This window comes from Delphinus delphis, chromosome 6, assembly GCF_949987515.2.
Source record: "Delphinus delphis chromosome 6, mDelDel1.2, whole genome shotgun sequence".
Lineage (NCBI taxonomy): Eukaryota > Metazoa > Chordata > Mammalia > Artiodactyla > Delphinidae > Delphinus > Delphinus delphis.
Genome location: NC_082688.1, coordinates 91675779 through 91693182, shown reverse-complemented (window position 1 = coordinate 91693182; position 17404 = coordinate 91675779). Strand labels below are relative to the sequence as shown.

At 45.2% G+C, this 17404-nt stretch overlaps 1 long non-coding RNA gene across 1 annotated transcript; it reads left to right on the top strand.

The window, feature by feature from the left end:
• Positions 1-3009: 3009 nt before the first annotated feature.
• Positions 3010-11151, top strand: LOC132426748 (uncharacterized). The gene is made up of 3 exons (XR_009519767.1): positions 3010-3184; positions 8268-8474; positions 10794-11151. It is a non-coding gene; the product is annotated as an uncharacterized lncRNA (long non-coding RNA).
• Positions 11152-17404: the final 6253 nt, after the last annotated feature.

The window sequence follows — 17404 nt, the reverse complement described above, 5'->3', positions numbered from 1 at the left end:
TCCTCTCTTATCACTAGCTCAACAAAGTTACTCCACTCACAGCTTCAGTTAATACTCGAATTATTTGCTGTTTAATGAAATATACCAGGAATGAGTCCTGGTTTCTCACATTAATTCTTGACATCCCACTTCCTCCAGGAAACAATTTTAGCTGACAAGAAACAAGGTAGTAAACATGCACCATCTTCTCTGTGAGTCATCCCAACACCTCCCCTCTCTCCTTGTCTAAGTTATAGATTACTGTAGAACAAACCCCAAAATCAGTGCTATAAAACATCCACTTTATTATGCCTTTGGATTCTGTGGTCAGGAATTTAGACAGGCCCTGAGACAATGGCTTGTCTGCTCTGTGGAGTCTGGGATACCAGCTCAGAGGACTCAAAAGGCAGGGGCTGGCATCACCTGAAGTCTTCTTTACTCACTCATCAGCTACCTGGACTAGGATAACTCGAAGGCTGGGCTCCCCCGAGCCTGGAGCTCCTGCACGTGGCTCCTCCGTGAAGCAGGGCTTCCTCACAGCAAAGCCGCTTCGGGTGGAGCAGGCTTCTTACATGCGGGCCCCAAGAGTGTCTAGTAACGGAGTCAGAAGATGCATGGCCTTCTATGGCCCAGAATCAGAAGTCACACACGGTCTCTTACACTAAACTGTATTAGTGAAAGAAGTCACAAGCCTGCACAGCTATAAAGAGAGGGACACAGAACCCGCTGCTGGATGGAAAGAGCTACAAAGAATTTGTGGCAATTTGTATCTCATGCTGGCTCTGGGTTTGACCTCCTGCACACTTTTGGACCCCTAGTTCTTTTCTTCTCCCCACCACTCTGTTCCAGACCATCATCTCTCACCTAGATGACCTGGATATCCCTCTCACTATTTCCCGGCACACACTCTCATGCTCTGCTCAGCCACAATCTATTCTCCATCCTGCAACCTGGATAATCATAAAAACCCAAATTTGCTTCTCACCAGCCTCCAGTTGCTCAGAGGTTGAGATACAGAGCTCTTAGCTTGGCCCACTACTTTTTTAGCCTTTGGTAAAATAAAACAAAGTGCATACACTGAAATTGGAAGGAGGCAATAGCATTTTGCTTGACTTAGTAACAGCACATACCGCAGAGGACCAGGGAACTTTCTGGGATGATGGAAACACCCCAAATCTTGCCTGTGGTGTTGATGACAGGAGGGCACACGTTTGTCAAAACTTAGAAGAGGTGCCATTCCTTGTACATGAGAGATTCTCAGTGAAGGTAATTTCTAACGGGCTAAGGGGTGGTCCTTCTCTTTCCAGCTCCTTCTCTGCCAGCTGTGCCCATGGCCCTCTGGGTTGGAGCACATGGAGGGACAATGGGAAGGGGCATGAGAGATCGCTGACTCACACTGGCTCATGACAGTGCTCTAGAAACATCTCCCTCCTGTTTTCTTGCCGTTTGCTCTGCCCTCCATGCTTCCAGGGGTAGGAGTATCCCCCAGCCCACTGTGTCTCCATGCTCCAGAGGCTCAGCAGAGCTGGCCCTCACTAGGTCTGAGGCGGGAGGGTGAGGGGCTCATGGCACGTGTAGTCTGTCTCTCCAGACTCTGCAACCGTCTTCTCCCCCACTGATCCCACCGTAGTGCTCTCTGTAAATTTGTATTGGAAACTCACTTAGGGATGCAGCTCCGTGGGAACCTGCATGTGAAACAAAGTTGGCCTTCTGTTATAAATGGCAACTGTACTGTGGCTGTCTGGGCTTTTGTTTGGAGGTTGTTGTTTGTTGTACCTTTGCTTTATACCACCCAGCATCTGCCACCTATTCCTGTGACAATAGCAGCCTAATTTTGCATTGGTGATGAGTATTTCCCCAAATCAGTCCAGGTGTTCCCAGAAAAGACCACTCCACAGAGGAATTCAGCACATGACTTGGTCTAAGGGGTAAAGGTTTTGGCTTTGCAGATATCCAAGGGAGAGCATTCCAGGCAGAGGGACTGTTATGGACTGAATTGTGTCCCACCCAATTTCATACATTAAAGCCCTGAATCCCCTTGTGACTCTATTTGGAGATAGAGCCTTTAAGGAGGTAATTCAGGTTAACTGAGATCATAAGGATGGAGCCCTGATCTGAGAGGACTAGTGCATTAGAAGAAGAGGAAGAGACACCAGCACTCTCTCTGCCATGTGAAGACACAGCAAAAGGTGACTGTCTGCAAGCCAGGAAGAGGGCTCACACCAGGGCCATGCTGGCACCCTGATCTCAGACTTCCAACCTCCAGAACTGTGCGAAAGAAATGTTTGTTGTTTAAGCCGCCCAGCCTGTTGTATTTTGTTATAGTAGCCCAAGATGACTTGGGAGTGACCCGTGCAAAGGCCCTGAGGTTTGAGGCTCTTCAGGGAGAGCCACAGGGAGCAAGAGATGTGGTCAGAAAGGCCGTGGTCATGTGGTCCTCGTAGCAATGCCATGACTTTGGCTTTTATTCCTAGACTGGAGGTTGCAGGCAGGTTTTGAGGAGAACAGGACATGCTCATCTACGTTTACAGGAACCACCTGCTCCTGGAGGCAGAGCACTTGAGGGGCTGGGGGTGGGGAGAGGACCCCACCCTCTAGGTGCAGAAGGGCAAGGGACAGATAACAAGCAGTACCTCCCAGGAAGCAGCGGGGAGGCTCATCAGGACCAGAGGAGGATGCGTGGGCTGGCTGATAACCGGGAGGCTCAGAGGATGCCTGCAGGGGCTGCAGGGGCTGCAGGGGCTGGGGTGGGCCAGAAATTCTCAGAGCCAAAACGAGCAGGTCTCTCTCCAGCTTGGCCCAGGGGTAGAAATGAAAACCCCGGCGCTCATATGAGCACCAAGCACCAAGCTGCAAAGTAAACAGGAGAGAGTCTAGTTACTGCAATTGGTTCTCCTCACACCTCCAACATGCACAGTGCTTCAAGGCAGGGAGGGAACTGGGAGGGAGGGAACTGGGAGGGAGGGAACTGGGAGGGAGGATGAAAAAGCGCAGCGGCCCCAGAATGTGCTGCACTCATGGGGAGGAGAATGGAGAAGCCGCTCTGGGTATGCGGAGTCCCTCGCTGCAAGCACTGAAACCCAAGTTGTTGAAGCAGCTCCACTTCACAAAAACAAATCCGCAGAGACACCCAGCAGATGTCTGCTTTGATGTGACACAACTCCTGAATTAAAGAGCCATTGATGGTATCTGGAGAAAGAAGAAGGTAAGTGATTAGAGCTTCATTTTCCTCCAAGTGGCACATTCGTGGTCCTGCAGGCTGGGAGCTGCTGCTCTCCCTTGCTGTTCTCAGAGGAATTTAGCCAAACATTTCTTTCTAAACATTTTTCCCCCTGGCATCTCCTCGTGGCCATCACACAACACATTGTGAGACCAACAGACTGCAACTGAGGGGTATAATTTCACTGTATTGATTGATACTGAAAATGCAATGCTCTCGGGTTAATTCTCTGCCTTGGTTTTATTCTGGAAATGCTCCAGGGAGCATATTCATAGGACTCTGGTGTTGTTTTCAAGATGAACAGAAATAATCATTCTACATGAGTTTTGTAAAATATTATTTGTGGAATTTCACACTGATATCCTCCTTCTATGGCCACTCATCACTCTCCAGCCCATTTCCTCCTAATTTTAAGTAGAAAAGCAGGGCTTTCCCCATCCCAAGGGGAAGGAGGAATACTACTATTACAAGCATGTGGTGTTTCCCCTGCACTTCTACAGACGTCTGTGATAATTAAACCAAAGGGAGACCTTATTTAAAAGCCCAGTCATCTGGCTCAAGATGGCAGAATGAGACTCTGCTTTCCTCCTCTCCCTCACTAAAATCATCCAAGGGAAATCCAAGTGGGAGTAAATCTGTGGAAACCAAGGAAAGGGAGCAGAGTGGAGGATGGAGACCAACAGACTTTGAAAACTTTTACAGATTGCTAGAAGATAGAAGGTGGATGGATGCCGGTATATGGGTTAGAAGAGGTAGGCGGAACCCACAGGGCTGGGGTGGGGAGACAGGCAGTGTCTGCAGTGCACCGGAGGGAGGTGGGGAAGATGACAATGACGACAGTACTCGCTTCACATCTGTCCCCCCAAAGTGAAATGAAATAAAATAAAAGCTGCTATTTACCCCTTATTTAGGTAAATACACATGAACTCCAATCACCTAGTAGCCAATGCTTCATCAGTTATTGCACCCACATCCAGACATCAGGTTGAAGTCCATTCTCCTTCTAGTTTTGCTATGATTCTTCCTCACACTCTGTGATCCCCAGTCCAGTTATAGGGTTAATCACAGCTAACACCCACAGATGAACAGTGCCGTCCTTGTCACTCTATTTGCGAGTTCTGTAGGCAAGCACCGGTGGAGTGGGAAAGGCTGACTCATTGCAGCATGTGGGCTATCTTGTCTACAAGATTCTTAAAAGCTCCATCCACAGTGGGGCATCACAAGCGTATTTATTTATTTCTTTATTTATTTCTTTACACCCAGAATGTTCTCAAACTGTGGGATGATCCACATTTATCTTGCACAAACTTACTTGCACTGATATACCAAGGGCAGGGTGGTGGGGATTGTGAAGGTAGTAAGGGGGTGCACTTTCAAGATAAGAATAAAGCTAACGGAAAGTCTACATTTTATTATCACCATGTTCTAGATGTCCTAAGCAATGTCAGTGATAAAAATACTACTTTTGCTGGGCACTCAGTGTCTTGTCACACTACTTACTCACTCCTTGTCACCCATCCTTCCCAGTCCCTGACATTAGGCACTGCCCGTAAATCAGTACAGATCTTCACCTCAGGCCTGCTCTCCTTCTGGGCAATGTGGATCATCAGCTCTACTGCCTTCTCATGCAGTGTGCTCTATGCAAAACTGGAGGCCTTTCAGGTAACTCAGAGCAGCATACTCAGCTCTGTTGTAGGTTACCTCCAAACCCCAAAGGAGCCCAACAAACATTGTATATCTTTCTGGGCAGTAAAGAATGCAATGCACAGCAACATTCTTTCATATTAGAAAAAAATAATCCCAAATATCCCAGGACACTGGACTCTAGAAACTCCACCAAGGAGATAGACTTCGGTGTATTGACTGGAGTATGTTCATCTCCCATCCTATGTGTCTCATCAAAACATGTGTCCCACCATCCACTCTTGGAGTCCTGTCATCAAGATGTCATCAATGCAGTGACTCAGAATGTTGTCCTGCAGGGTGGTGAAATGGAAAAAGTGTGGGAAGGAGCCAGAGCATTGAAATACCCCTGAGTCAAGACACTGAAGATGTTCTTCTTGGCCAAATAAAACTCAATTACTTTCTGTTATTTGGAATTAAGGGGAAAAAATTCCTTATCTTTAGCTGCACCCTTGATGACTGGAGGTCTTTTGATTTGCTCCTAAGGAGGCTACATCTGGAAAAGCAACTTCAATTAGAGACATCATCTGGATAAGTAAATAAAAATCCACTGTCATTATCCAGCTTTCATCTACCTTTTGCACTGCCTACGTTAGGGAGCTAAATGGGACCATGATGGGAATCAACATCCCTGAATCTTTGGTCATTAACAGTGCCAACATCCTCTGAATTTCCCTCAGATATTTGCCATTGCTTTTGGCTTTTTTGTCAACAGTGAGGAAAGCTATCTGAGGCTTTCTACCATAACAACTTTACTCTCTGGACCAGGGAACCAGTGGTAGAATTTTACCAGTTGCTGAGGTCATCTAACCAATGCTCCATTCAGGAACTGGGAAAGCAAATACAGGAATTGTAGATATATACAGGAAATAACTACAGGATAGTTGGATTGCCACGAAGTAGACTTGGATCCTATCCCATTTGTCATATTAATAAGCCTACCATACACCCCCAGACTGGCCTATGGACCACAGTAACTTTGTTGGTCTATGGAGATTAGCCTTACCTCAGAGAGCATTCCCTGTGTCTGAGTGTTTTCCCATGAAGGGTTATTTTGGTAAGTGGCCATAGGCTTTAGGGGAGGATGAGGAAGCAGACTCATAGCATATTTTGTGAGAATATCATGTAATCCTCCTTGGAAGACCTCCTGTTTATTCAGGAGATCATAGCCTGCGGAACAATTCAAATCTAGACATAGGGAGGCTTTGACTCCTCATCATGATGGCTTAATTCAGGCCTCTATTCCCCAGAGCTGAAATATTTCCATTTTAAAAATCAAACAGGGCCTCAATGAACTGCTTGTCGATCTCATTCCTGGGGCCTCATCAGTGAAAACACCTGGTTTAGCAAACTGACCTGGAGCTTATTATGGTGACCAACCCTGATTTACTTGTGCTATGTGGCTCCCACCTCTGCAGAACCAACATTGAAATCAAGGAGTCCATATAAACCAAAGCTTTAATCCACGCTACCCTCAGCCTAACACTGAGCAAAGTCTTAGGGCTCCTGCAGGTAGCACAGCAACTCAGAATCCAATCTCCAAATAGTTCACTCATATAGACACTTCAGCCCAACCTAAAAATATATTCTCTTTCTCCTTGGTCTTAGACCATCAGAATCTGTTCACACTCATATTCTGATGATTTTGCTGTTTAAAAAACAGTTTGTTTTCTTATTTCTTTGTAGTTGATTTCCTGGACATGTGGAGCTCTGAACCTACTTAAAGGCCATCAGACAGTCAGAATAGCATGCAAGGACTGGGGTGCAAGGAGAAGTTCCCCTTGCAGTGGAATTCATTCAGGCAAGAGAGTTTCAGGGTCTTCACACAAGGAAGGACTTGGGCAAGTAAGGAAGGCCCAGAGGGAAGGAGAAGTCAGGGTTCAGAGTAGTCCAGATATTTTGAATTCTCTCATATATTCCCATTCTAATTCTTAGAGTTCCAAACAATATGCTCACTTTGACAGAGTGACAAGGTGATTTGTGAATTCAACTGACTTTGCAACTCGGCATGCTGTAGCATCAAACTGTACCATGGTTTTAGAAGGACCCTGGGGTACACTTTATGCCTTAATCTTGGAATGTAAGGCATTTAAGTTTCTTGTTATCTTTCTTCAAGCTGTTCAATGTCATCAGTGTTGTCTCCCTAAATACTAAGTAAATGTTTATTACCTTTCATGATTACTAAATCAGGTAGCTAATCTCACATTCCTCTCATTTCCCTTAATAGTTTGTTTTCTGCAACTCACTCCTTGCAGTAGTCAAGTTTTTGGTGCAAGTAATAGAAAATGGCCCTGGCCATCTTAAATAAATGTACTGAAGGATGTTGGTGAGCAAGCAAAGTCAATGGGAAGGCCAGAGAAATGAGGCTCTGCAAGTGGTCAGGAAAGAAGGGAGGCCAGACAGAGGGAATCAGTCAAGGTCATGCCAGAAATGTCACCAACCAGACCTTCAGTGATGCCATAGCTGGCCACCTAGCACCACCACATCAGGAAATAAAAATACTAGGGCCGTTCTTAACTTGATAAAGACTAAATTTTTTAAAACACAGCAAAAAATATGTAATTAATTTGGATGTTTTAAGTAAATTTACTTCAGATAAGAAATAGACAATTATGCCTATTATTAGTGCTATTGTTTAACATAATTCTTGCAGTATTAATCCATGTTATAAGACATTTAAAAGAAATTAAAATTGCAATCCAAATAGAGAGTGGAATAAAAAAGATAAAACTCTCATTACTTGCAGGTGATACGATAGTTTACATATAAATCGCAACAGAACTTATCAAAGTTCTGTTTATAAGCTTATCAAAACTATTAGAAGAGTTTATAAAGGCTTCTGGGCAAAGTATTAAGTTGTAAAATCATGAGTGTTCCTCTTCACAAATACACAGTAGTATTTTTGTTGTATTTTTAGTATTTTTAGCATGTATTTTAGCTAAAGCATGGTAGGAATCAACCTACCTAAGAAAGCATGTGAGATTTATGGAGATGATTTTAAAAGTCTAGAAAGGTGACAAAAAGTTAGTTAATAGAGAGACAGACCATGTCCATGGATGGGGTAACTTAACATTGCAAGGATGTCAGTTCAGCCCACATATCACAGGCAAACCCTGGGGAAAGCCCTGGGTGTCCTCAGGTATAAACACCAGCCTGAAACATCATGTGTGGAGAACTGGCCTCACCTCAAGCTGTTTATGGGGAAGAGCCACAAGATACCAGCTTGTTAAGAGAAGATTCAGTGTCATAATTCCTCATGATTTCTAAGTGAAGGGCTCATAGATGTGACTGATGTCAACATTCCTCCCAGCCTGTGAGACAAATCCATATGCATCTTCAGCTGTATCAGCAGCAGATCTTTTAGGGGTATTTTGAAACTTTGAAGGTCATAAAATTGCGAATATATCCTGGGAACTTCACCACATATTCCTGCCAATGAATTCTGAGCACTGGTGACGCCTTACCTTGGAGTTGAAGTTGGCCAATGCCCATTCTTCTTCCTTGTGAAGTGGACACAGCTGGGCTTGAAAATCCACTAAGCCTCAGACCGAATCCAGGTGCTGGCCGTTGCTCGTCGACTTGGCAGCCTTGGGTGAGTTACTTTGTCTATGCCTCAGTTCCTTTATTTTAAAATGTGAATACCACCTATATCATATGATTGTGAGAGCTGTGAAAAGTGATGTGGGAGCCCCAGCACACAGCAAGTTCCTAATGCATTTGAGTACTGGGTGCCATGGGCTGAATGTTGTCTCCCCAAATTCCAAACCCTTAACCCTCAGTACTTCAGAATGTAACTGTATTTGGAGATAGGGCCTTTAAAGAGACGATTAAGGTAAAATGAGGTCATTTAGTGTGGGCCCTAATCAAATCTGACTGACGTCCTTATAAGAAAAGGAGATTAGGACACAGACATGCACAAAGGGAAGACCATGTGAGGACATGACCTCATGAGAAGACAGCCATGTACAAGCCAAAGAGAGAGATATCAGAAGAAACTAGCCCTGCCAACACCTTGATCTTGGACTTCCAGCCTTCAAGACTGGGAGAAAATCAATTTCTATTTCTTACACTTCCCAGGCTGTCGTACTTTGCTACAGCAGCCCTAGCTGATTAATACTGGGAAAACTTGGAGATTAGTAGGGATTCTGGGGAGGTGCAAATATAGATTGCAAGAAGCTAGACAGGGAGGACTGACTTAGTCAACTGAAGCCCCAGGATCAGGCCACTTACTTCTCTGGCACTACCCTGCCAGTCTCCCATGGAGGTTTCCGGTCCCCTGAACCTTAATGTCAGAAACATGTGGACACAGTCACTCTCTCCAAGAATGCTCTCCTGGTGTGTCCCAAGTTGTACAATGTTCCTGCAGATGGACGATCTCCAGGATTGTGTGCCCTATGCTACTTCTCTTCTTATAGCATTTTCCCCAAAAACCTCACTTTATACATGCATGGCCCAGCTCTAGGATGTGCTACTGACTTTGTATGACAGGCTTCCTCCTTCCTGCACCTTTTTTTTCCCCATGTACCTGGATCTAGGATCTCTTGACTTTCCTGCCCAGAGGCTACCCTCCTGCCCCATTGCTGTCTACCTGCAGACAGCCAACACATTTGACAGGATGGCCTTTACCTGGGGCCCTCCAATTGCATTCTGTTCAAGCTCAGCATAGACCAGAGTGGTGGTGACTCTCTGGCAGCTGGAGAGGAGAAAGAGGAAGAGGGGGAAGGGGGTGCGCTCTGCACTTGGAACCAAACTCAGAGACATGAGGGTGGGCTCCATCAAAGCAAGCAAACAGACCCCCATTCATCTGGGCTACCACTCACTTAAAGGTGAGGAAACTGAGGCTCAAGGAGGCACAGCACCAAGACGACTCACCTTTGTTTTGTACATATAACATAAAAAGTGACGCGTTTACTCCCAGGCCTCTCCTGCACTGCCTAAGCCCTGGGACCCGAGCACCATCACCAGGGGCACTGTGGTTACAGATGTCGCTGTTAACATTAGGGTTGTTATTGAATCCAGTTCAAACAAAAAAGAGGAGATCTGCCCCCAATGAGTCTCTGCAGGCAGGACACGAGCCCAGAGGACCCATGTGCTGGGGAAATGGCACCTTCCCCACCCAGGGCACACAGATCTGTGCCAGCCCAACCAGGCACAGTAGTCGTGGCTCTGGGATTATTCATTGGATAAAAGCAATTGGGTTCAAAGTCAATCTTCTTATTATGTCTGGAACCTAAAATATTTATTTCGTGCTCTGTACAGCATTAGGCTCTCTGTGCTAAAGGCCAGTTACCAGCCCAATCATTGTCTTCTCTCCTGAACAAAATGAGTGGGAACCACCACCCCTCTTGGTGACTGCATCCCCTCCCCTAGCATGTGGGTCTTTCCTCCATTTCTGGCTCAGTACATCTACGGAGGTCAGGGGCTTTGAAGGCAGGGCACACATGCTATGTCAAGTTGAGCTCTCTCAGAGCAGTACTTTATTTGGGAGAGGATTCCAGAAAGCAGAGCTGGTGGGTGGCAGGCAGGGTGCATCATCAAGCAGGCTACTTCTGAGGGCAACTGGGCTCCACCGCACTGGGGTCAGTGTCTTCCCCCGACTGGGCTTCATCGGTAATGCTTGAAGGCCAGCCCCTGTGGCCAGCCATGCACCCAGGCAGGGAGGGCTCCAGAGGCCTGAGAGCCTGCAGCTCTGCTGTCAGCTGGCAGTGGAGCTGGTACCTGCCTCTGCTCCTGTGTCTCGGCCCCTGACCCATTGTGATGGTTAATTTTATGTGTCGACTTGACTGGGCCATTCGTATCCAGGTGAATATTATTAAACATTATTCTGGGTGTGTCTGGATGAGTTAGTATTTGGTTTTTGTTTGTTTACTTGTTTGTTTGGCCACACGTGGGATTTTATTTCCCTGACCAGGGATCGAACCCGTGCCCCTGCAGTGGAAGCATGAAGTCTTAACCACTGGACCGCCAGGGAAGTCCCAAGATTAGCATTTGAATTGGTGGACTGAGTAAAGCAGATCATCCTCCCCACTGTGGACCAGCCTCATCTAACCCACTGGAGTTCTGAATAGAACAAAAAGTTGGAGAAAGGGAGAATTCCCTCTCTTTCTGGCTGTCTTTGAGCTGGGACACAAATCTTCACCTGCACCAGGGCTAGGACTTACTTTGGACTGGGACTTACACCATCAGCTTTCCTGGGACTCCAGCTTGCCGACTGCAGATGTTGGAACTTGTCAGCCTCCACAATTGTGTGAGCTTATTCCTTTAATAAATCTCTTTCTATATGTGTACCTATTGGTTCTGTTTCTTTGGACTAATACAAGCATTTTCTTTAGAAAACTAATAGTTGTAAAATTCTTTCTCTGACCCTTCGAGACGTATGTAAATCTTTTTTGAAGACTCTTGCCAGTTTACAACCCAGAAATGTCTTTCTCAAGGACCTGGGAGCCATCTCTCTGAAATGTAACATCATAGGAAATGGTGCCCCTATATCCCAGTTACTGTGAGAGGGTAGGAGCCCAGTCTCCAAGTTGTCCAGCTACCTCCTGCCATAAAGACAAGAGAAGGTCACTTTTCCTTTTTAAAGCCAATTAACAAACAGATGCCTAGCATCTCCCCTTCAGCCATCCCCTGCTGCCCTTTGTGTCAGAGGAGTTGAGTTCGGATGGAATCTGGCCGCTCTCTCCCTACTGCAATAGCCTTGAGTAAAGTCGTCCTTCCCTGTTTTGTTTCTTCCACTGCGATTTTTGCTTGGCAGTGCCCACAGCCTCTGCTACACAGGGACTACTCTGGCCTCTGGTTTGTCCCTCACCTGCTTTCACACACTGAGACCCTAACTGCAGAGACAGGCTGAGAATACAAGACTGGCCTGGACACAAGCAGTGGTCCCACCTGTGCCGTGCTCCCCACCCTCGCGCTTCAAGGCCCTGAACTGTCTTCCTGCCTCCCCCGCCAAGCTCACACCCAGAACCGGTGCTACCATTACCTGTAGCAGACGAGCTCGGCTCTTCCACAGAAGCAAATTTCTATGGAAAGTAAACTTGTAGAAACAAAAACATTTCTTTATCTCCACTAAGCCCACAATGAGATTACATCTGGTTGAAGGATGTGGGCTCCTGTCTCTAAATTTCTTAATTTCAATTATCTTTCTTCTTATGCCCTGAAAAAGAAGAAAATTCTGAGATGTACCTCAATTTTCCACCTACACAGTTAGCCTCTGCTAGAAAATGTCTGCTTATAGAGAAAAAAAAGCTCCTGAATTTTGTCAATGAAAATAATCAGTAAACAATCTATAATAAGAGTTTTATTCGAGCCAAACTGAGGACTAGCCCAGAAGACAGCTTCCCAGATTACTCTGAGAAGCTGTTCTGGAGAAGCATGGTTTCCAGCATAGTTTTTTAGCTTGTCAGAACAAAGAACATTAAACAAGTCAAGGATACATTTCTTCAAGGTTCCCAAAACAAAAACAATAACAACACAGATCAGCACATATACAGCAAGTCAGCATGGCCTTGGCACCCGGGAAGGGAGTCTTACAATCAAAGGAGGAGTACAAGCATTGCGACATTGGTGCCCTGGGAGGAGAGGCATTTCATCTTCATTTTTAACATGGACATTTTTTATTTCTGATCAGTGTGCCCTTTTCTTAATAATTAAAGCAGAAGTACAATGTATGTTTGATAGGCCACAAACAGGTTATTTTAGTTAGCATAAAGTGCAAGTTAACTCAAGTATAAGCCAGAATGACTTTCCTGTATCTTAATATGTGAAAATTTCTTTTATCGATTTTAAGAACAGTCCTGAGAAATGATCCTCAGACTTTCGTAGAAACCACGGAGACCACAGGTGTAATGGGGCCTGATTTAGTCCCTGACTGAGTCATCTTTCTCATGTGCCCTCTTTTGAAGGACTCAGAAAAGTGAAAAATCAGCCTGAGGCAAGAAAAACGTGGGCTTCAGGCTAGACACTTAAAACTAGCCTCCTGTTTGCATTTCCTGAGACAGGAGATAGGTAGGCTCCAGTTTAGGCATTTACAATCAGCCTCCTGTTTGCTCTCCGAAATGGAGGTAACAACAGAAACAGGGTAAATAGCCAGGCTTTGTCTCCTGTGGACACCTTAAGATAACAGTCATGTCAGGAACAGAGAGGGGCTAACACTGGTTTGAGTAAAGCATCAACAGGTCATACACTTCCCATCCTTGGGGCAAGGGAAACATTGAACATGCACAGAAAGCCTCCTTGGGAGTCAAAAAGATGGGGGCACCACCCCATAATATGTGATGCTAAGGCTGTCCTATAGGCCTCTGGGCTGAAATCCATCTTGGAAAAAAGTTACACACTCATGTTGGGGAGGGTTCTAGGGCAGGTCAGGTGTAGAAGAAGAAACCAGATAACTGGGCAAAGGTACACAAAGACCCTGAAGAACTGCCCTATATAAATGACTTAACATCCTCTTTACTGCACTCCTCCTCATTAGGGAGGACACCCACACCCTTGCTCTCTGGGTGTGTATCTCTGCCTTGCTTCTGTCGTAACTAAACAAACTGTTTCTCTGTGTGCTCTCCCACTTGTTGTGCTATGTCTGTAATAATAAACCTTGTACCTGTTTTTACAGTTTTTGCCTCCGTGAGAAATGCATTTTTCATTGGGAGCAAGAGCCAGGGGGTGTGGTGGCTAGGATACCTGGTTTTCATCCAGGCTACCCAGGTTCCATTCCTGGGCAGGGAACTAAGATCCGTCTTCCTGCCACTGCTCACTGCTGCCTCTCCAAGATCAATCCCCTCAGGTGCTTTAGTCACAGCGAGGAGGAGAACTTGGGTGAAATGAACAGGAAAGCTGTCAAAACCGCCTGCGAAACAAGTTGGTGTCCTGTTTTGTCCTGTTTTGTTTTTGTTTTCTGAAGGTCACCTGTCGTTGCCAGAGTTGGGCACGCATCTCCACAAGCAGAGAAGAAAGAAGAGGTTGAAGCCGGGAGTTTCTGGGAAGATGTTCTTGCGCTGTGCCTGGTACTCTCAGTGCAGCCCAGCTGGCCGCTTTAGCCACTTAGCAATTCCAGGCAAAGAGGCCCCACCCTCCCCCACAGCAAGGAGTTGTTGGGCATTTAAGCTTCAGGAACTGTTGTAGGTCAGGAGAGATGCACCAGAGAGCACTAGCCTCAGGCTCTCATCCACTTACTGAACCATTTCCTTTTGTTTTCTCAAGTACTTCCCTGCTAATCAAGCTGCATTGAGATGCATTCTGTAAAAGGAGCTAGAAATAGAAACCTCTTAGAAAACCCGCTGGAGTCCTGATGAAGGAGGCTCTGTCTGACTGCAAACCCTACATACACCAGCAGATGGGCCTGGTTCTCACAGTCTGCCCCCCTTCCTGTGGCTTGTTTCTCTAAAGGGCTCTTAAAGTGTCGCTTTATAGCCCTTTGAGGAGATTCTCAATCAGTATTTAAGATTTGGCCTCTCATTACTAAGCTGCATGCCTTTTGTGATAGCCAAAGTTCAATTATTTCACACTCTGTTCAAAGTGCTAAATGGTGACTGCTTTGAAATTGGGTAACTGTTGCATTCCAAAGAAAACATTGTAAAAGTTCCCAGAAATGTTTGCAGTAATTGTCGCTATGAAAGAGAAACTGACTTCCCAGTCACCAAAAAAATACACTCTAGTTGTGTTCTAGATGAAAATTTGTCTTTATTAGTCTCAGCATTTTTAGGGGACTGTAATACAATACAATACAATGTCATTTAAAATGTAAAATAGAAATATACATATATAATATTAAAATGTTGGAAAGTGGTAGTTAGGGTATCAGTGACTGTTAAAGTATCCTTTAAGAGTGAAAGTGTAAGGAAAAGGCTACTCTACATATTTAATATCATTCTTCTCCTTTTCAGCTAGTATCTGGTATTCATTATTCAGCAAGGCAAATATTTTGTCTGCAAGGCACCCTGTTTCCCACTTGCCACATGGAACTGGAAGATCTTTTCAGAAGTAGCCCTGACACTTATCACTGCACATATTTGTTCCTTTGGAATTTTTCTCTCCATTGCTCTCAGAATAAATTCCAACCCCCTGCCTTGCTCTTCAGAGCTCTGCATGGTATGGCCTCAGCCTGAGGTTCGCAGCGTCTCTCACACTTCTCTTTCTTGCAACACTACGGTGCACACAGCCCTGCACAGGCCTCCTCCCCCTCCAGGCCAGGGCTGCTTGTCCTCCTTTCTGGAATGTTCCACCCAGGGCTCGGCCATGCTTCAGTATTTTCACTTGGTCAGTGTGATGGTTAATTTCATGTGTTGACATGACTGGGCCACCGTGTTCAGATATTTGGCCAAGCATTATTATAGATGTTTCTGTGAAGGTATTTAGTAGATGAAATTACCATTTAACTCAGTAGACTTTGAGTAAAGCAGATTGCCTTCCATAATGTGGGTGGGCCTCATCCAATCAGTTGAAGGTCTTCAAAAAAAGACTGATGTCTCCCAAGGGAGAGGAAATTCTCACTCCAGACAGCCTTTGGACTCAAGCTGCAGCATCAACCTTCCCTGGGTCTCCAGCCTGCCAACCTGCCCTACAGATCTCAGACTTGCCAGCCTCCAAAATCGTATGAGCCAATTCCTCAAAGTCAATCTTTCTCCCCCTGCCTCCCACCATCATATATATATATATATATATATATATATATATATATATATATATATATATATATATATATATATATATATACCCACATGCTATCAGTTCTGTTTCTATGGAGAACCCTGACTAATACAGTCAGCTAGCTTTTCTTTTTTCTTTTTTTTTTTTTTTTTGCGGTACGCAGGCCTCTCACTGCTGTGGCCTCTCCCGTTGCGGAGCACAGGCCCCGGACGCACAGGCCCAGCAGCCACAGCTCACGGGCCCAGCCGCTCTGTGGCATGTGGGATCCTCCCAGACTGGGACATGAACCCATGTCCCCTGCATTGGCAGGCGGACTCTCAACCACTGCGCCACCAGGGAAGCCCTCAGCTAGCTTTTCTTAACCACCTCATCTAAAGACAGAGGCTGACACAGTGGCTTTCTTGATGTCCCTCTTGGGTATTTCCACAAACTAGGTTACTGTGCACTTGCTCCCCAGCTGGCTCAAGGCCTGAGGGCTCTGAGCAGGAGCACAGAGGCCTCTGTGAGGCCAGGTGTCTTGGTGGGCTCTCATAGCATGGCCCTCAGTGCAAGCACAGAACACCTGTTGAATGGACAGTGGTTGGCACGTATTCTACTCATTTTAATTGCATATCTTCTTTAAAGTAATTATGGGGTTGGATCAATACAATTTTAAAGTATAATAATATCTGGAAGTTAACTCCCACTTTGTTATTTTTAGAAACTTGAACAGGGGACTCCAAGAACTAGAATTAGAGAGTGTCTCATTAATAACAATTAGCTAGTAACTCATTAATTCATTAATAATTACAACATTAGAACATCATAAATAACTGTGATTACTCATTGGTATCGAGCCCTGTGAAAACCTTCAATACTTTCTGCTGGGGCCCAAACACCCCTCTACTTATAGTGATGTATACCCCCTACCCCATCTTTTCGAGGAGCTGCTCATTTTTGAGAGCTTTTGCATGCATGTGAAATAAACTTGTCTCCTGTTAAGGAGGCCTCTGGCCACCTGGACCTACTCTGAAAAGGAAAAGTTTTCCTCCCACAATTGGAACCCATATTTTAACACTTTTCTGATGGTTAACTCTGTTACCCTTCTTCAGAATCTTCCACCATGCTTTTCTACTTATTATTATACTATAAGCTCTCAATTCATTTTGATTCTCTTATTGCTTATCTTTATACCTTTAAACAATGTCTTTAAGCCTCTGTCCCTGTTTTGGTGACTTAACTTGCCTCTCTATGAGACTCAGTGCCCACTGCTTGCCCTCCAGCAGTGCTTGGATTTTGGCATTGCTGAGGTTAGCCCACGGACACTCTATTCTAGAACCACATTGGGTCATCTGTGTTTTTGTCTAAGTGCCGAGTCTACACAATGAAAATCAACACACAGCAATTGCATATTGACTATCTAAGAAGGGGTCTTTATAAACACAAGTGAAGTAGTTTCCAAGTGCAGGCATGTTAGAGTGTCCATATCATGACAGTGAGCTAGTTTTCCCTATTTTGCAACCGTGCTGAAACTCGGTTGTCAGGATCCTGGAATGATCTTTTATGAGTATTACCCTAATCAATGTCGAGGCCATACAGGCAATCACTGCCTGAGGTTGTGCAGACCAAGCATCACTGTCTCAATTCAAACCTGCCTGATATAAATATGTCAACAACCTGCATGTCTTGATAGCTGCATACTCTTCTTCTTAAGCATAAAACACACCGTTTCCTCACTATATTGAATCTTTGACCAGATTCTGATCAAGAAAAAGAAAACACAATGCTTAAAATCTTCCATCAACAATGGGGGCTATGACATTCTGTCTATCATCAGATGTGCCACCACAAGGAGTAGAACATATCTACCTCCATTTCTCTGTATAATATATTTGCTAA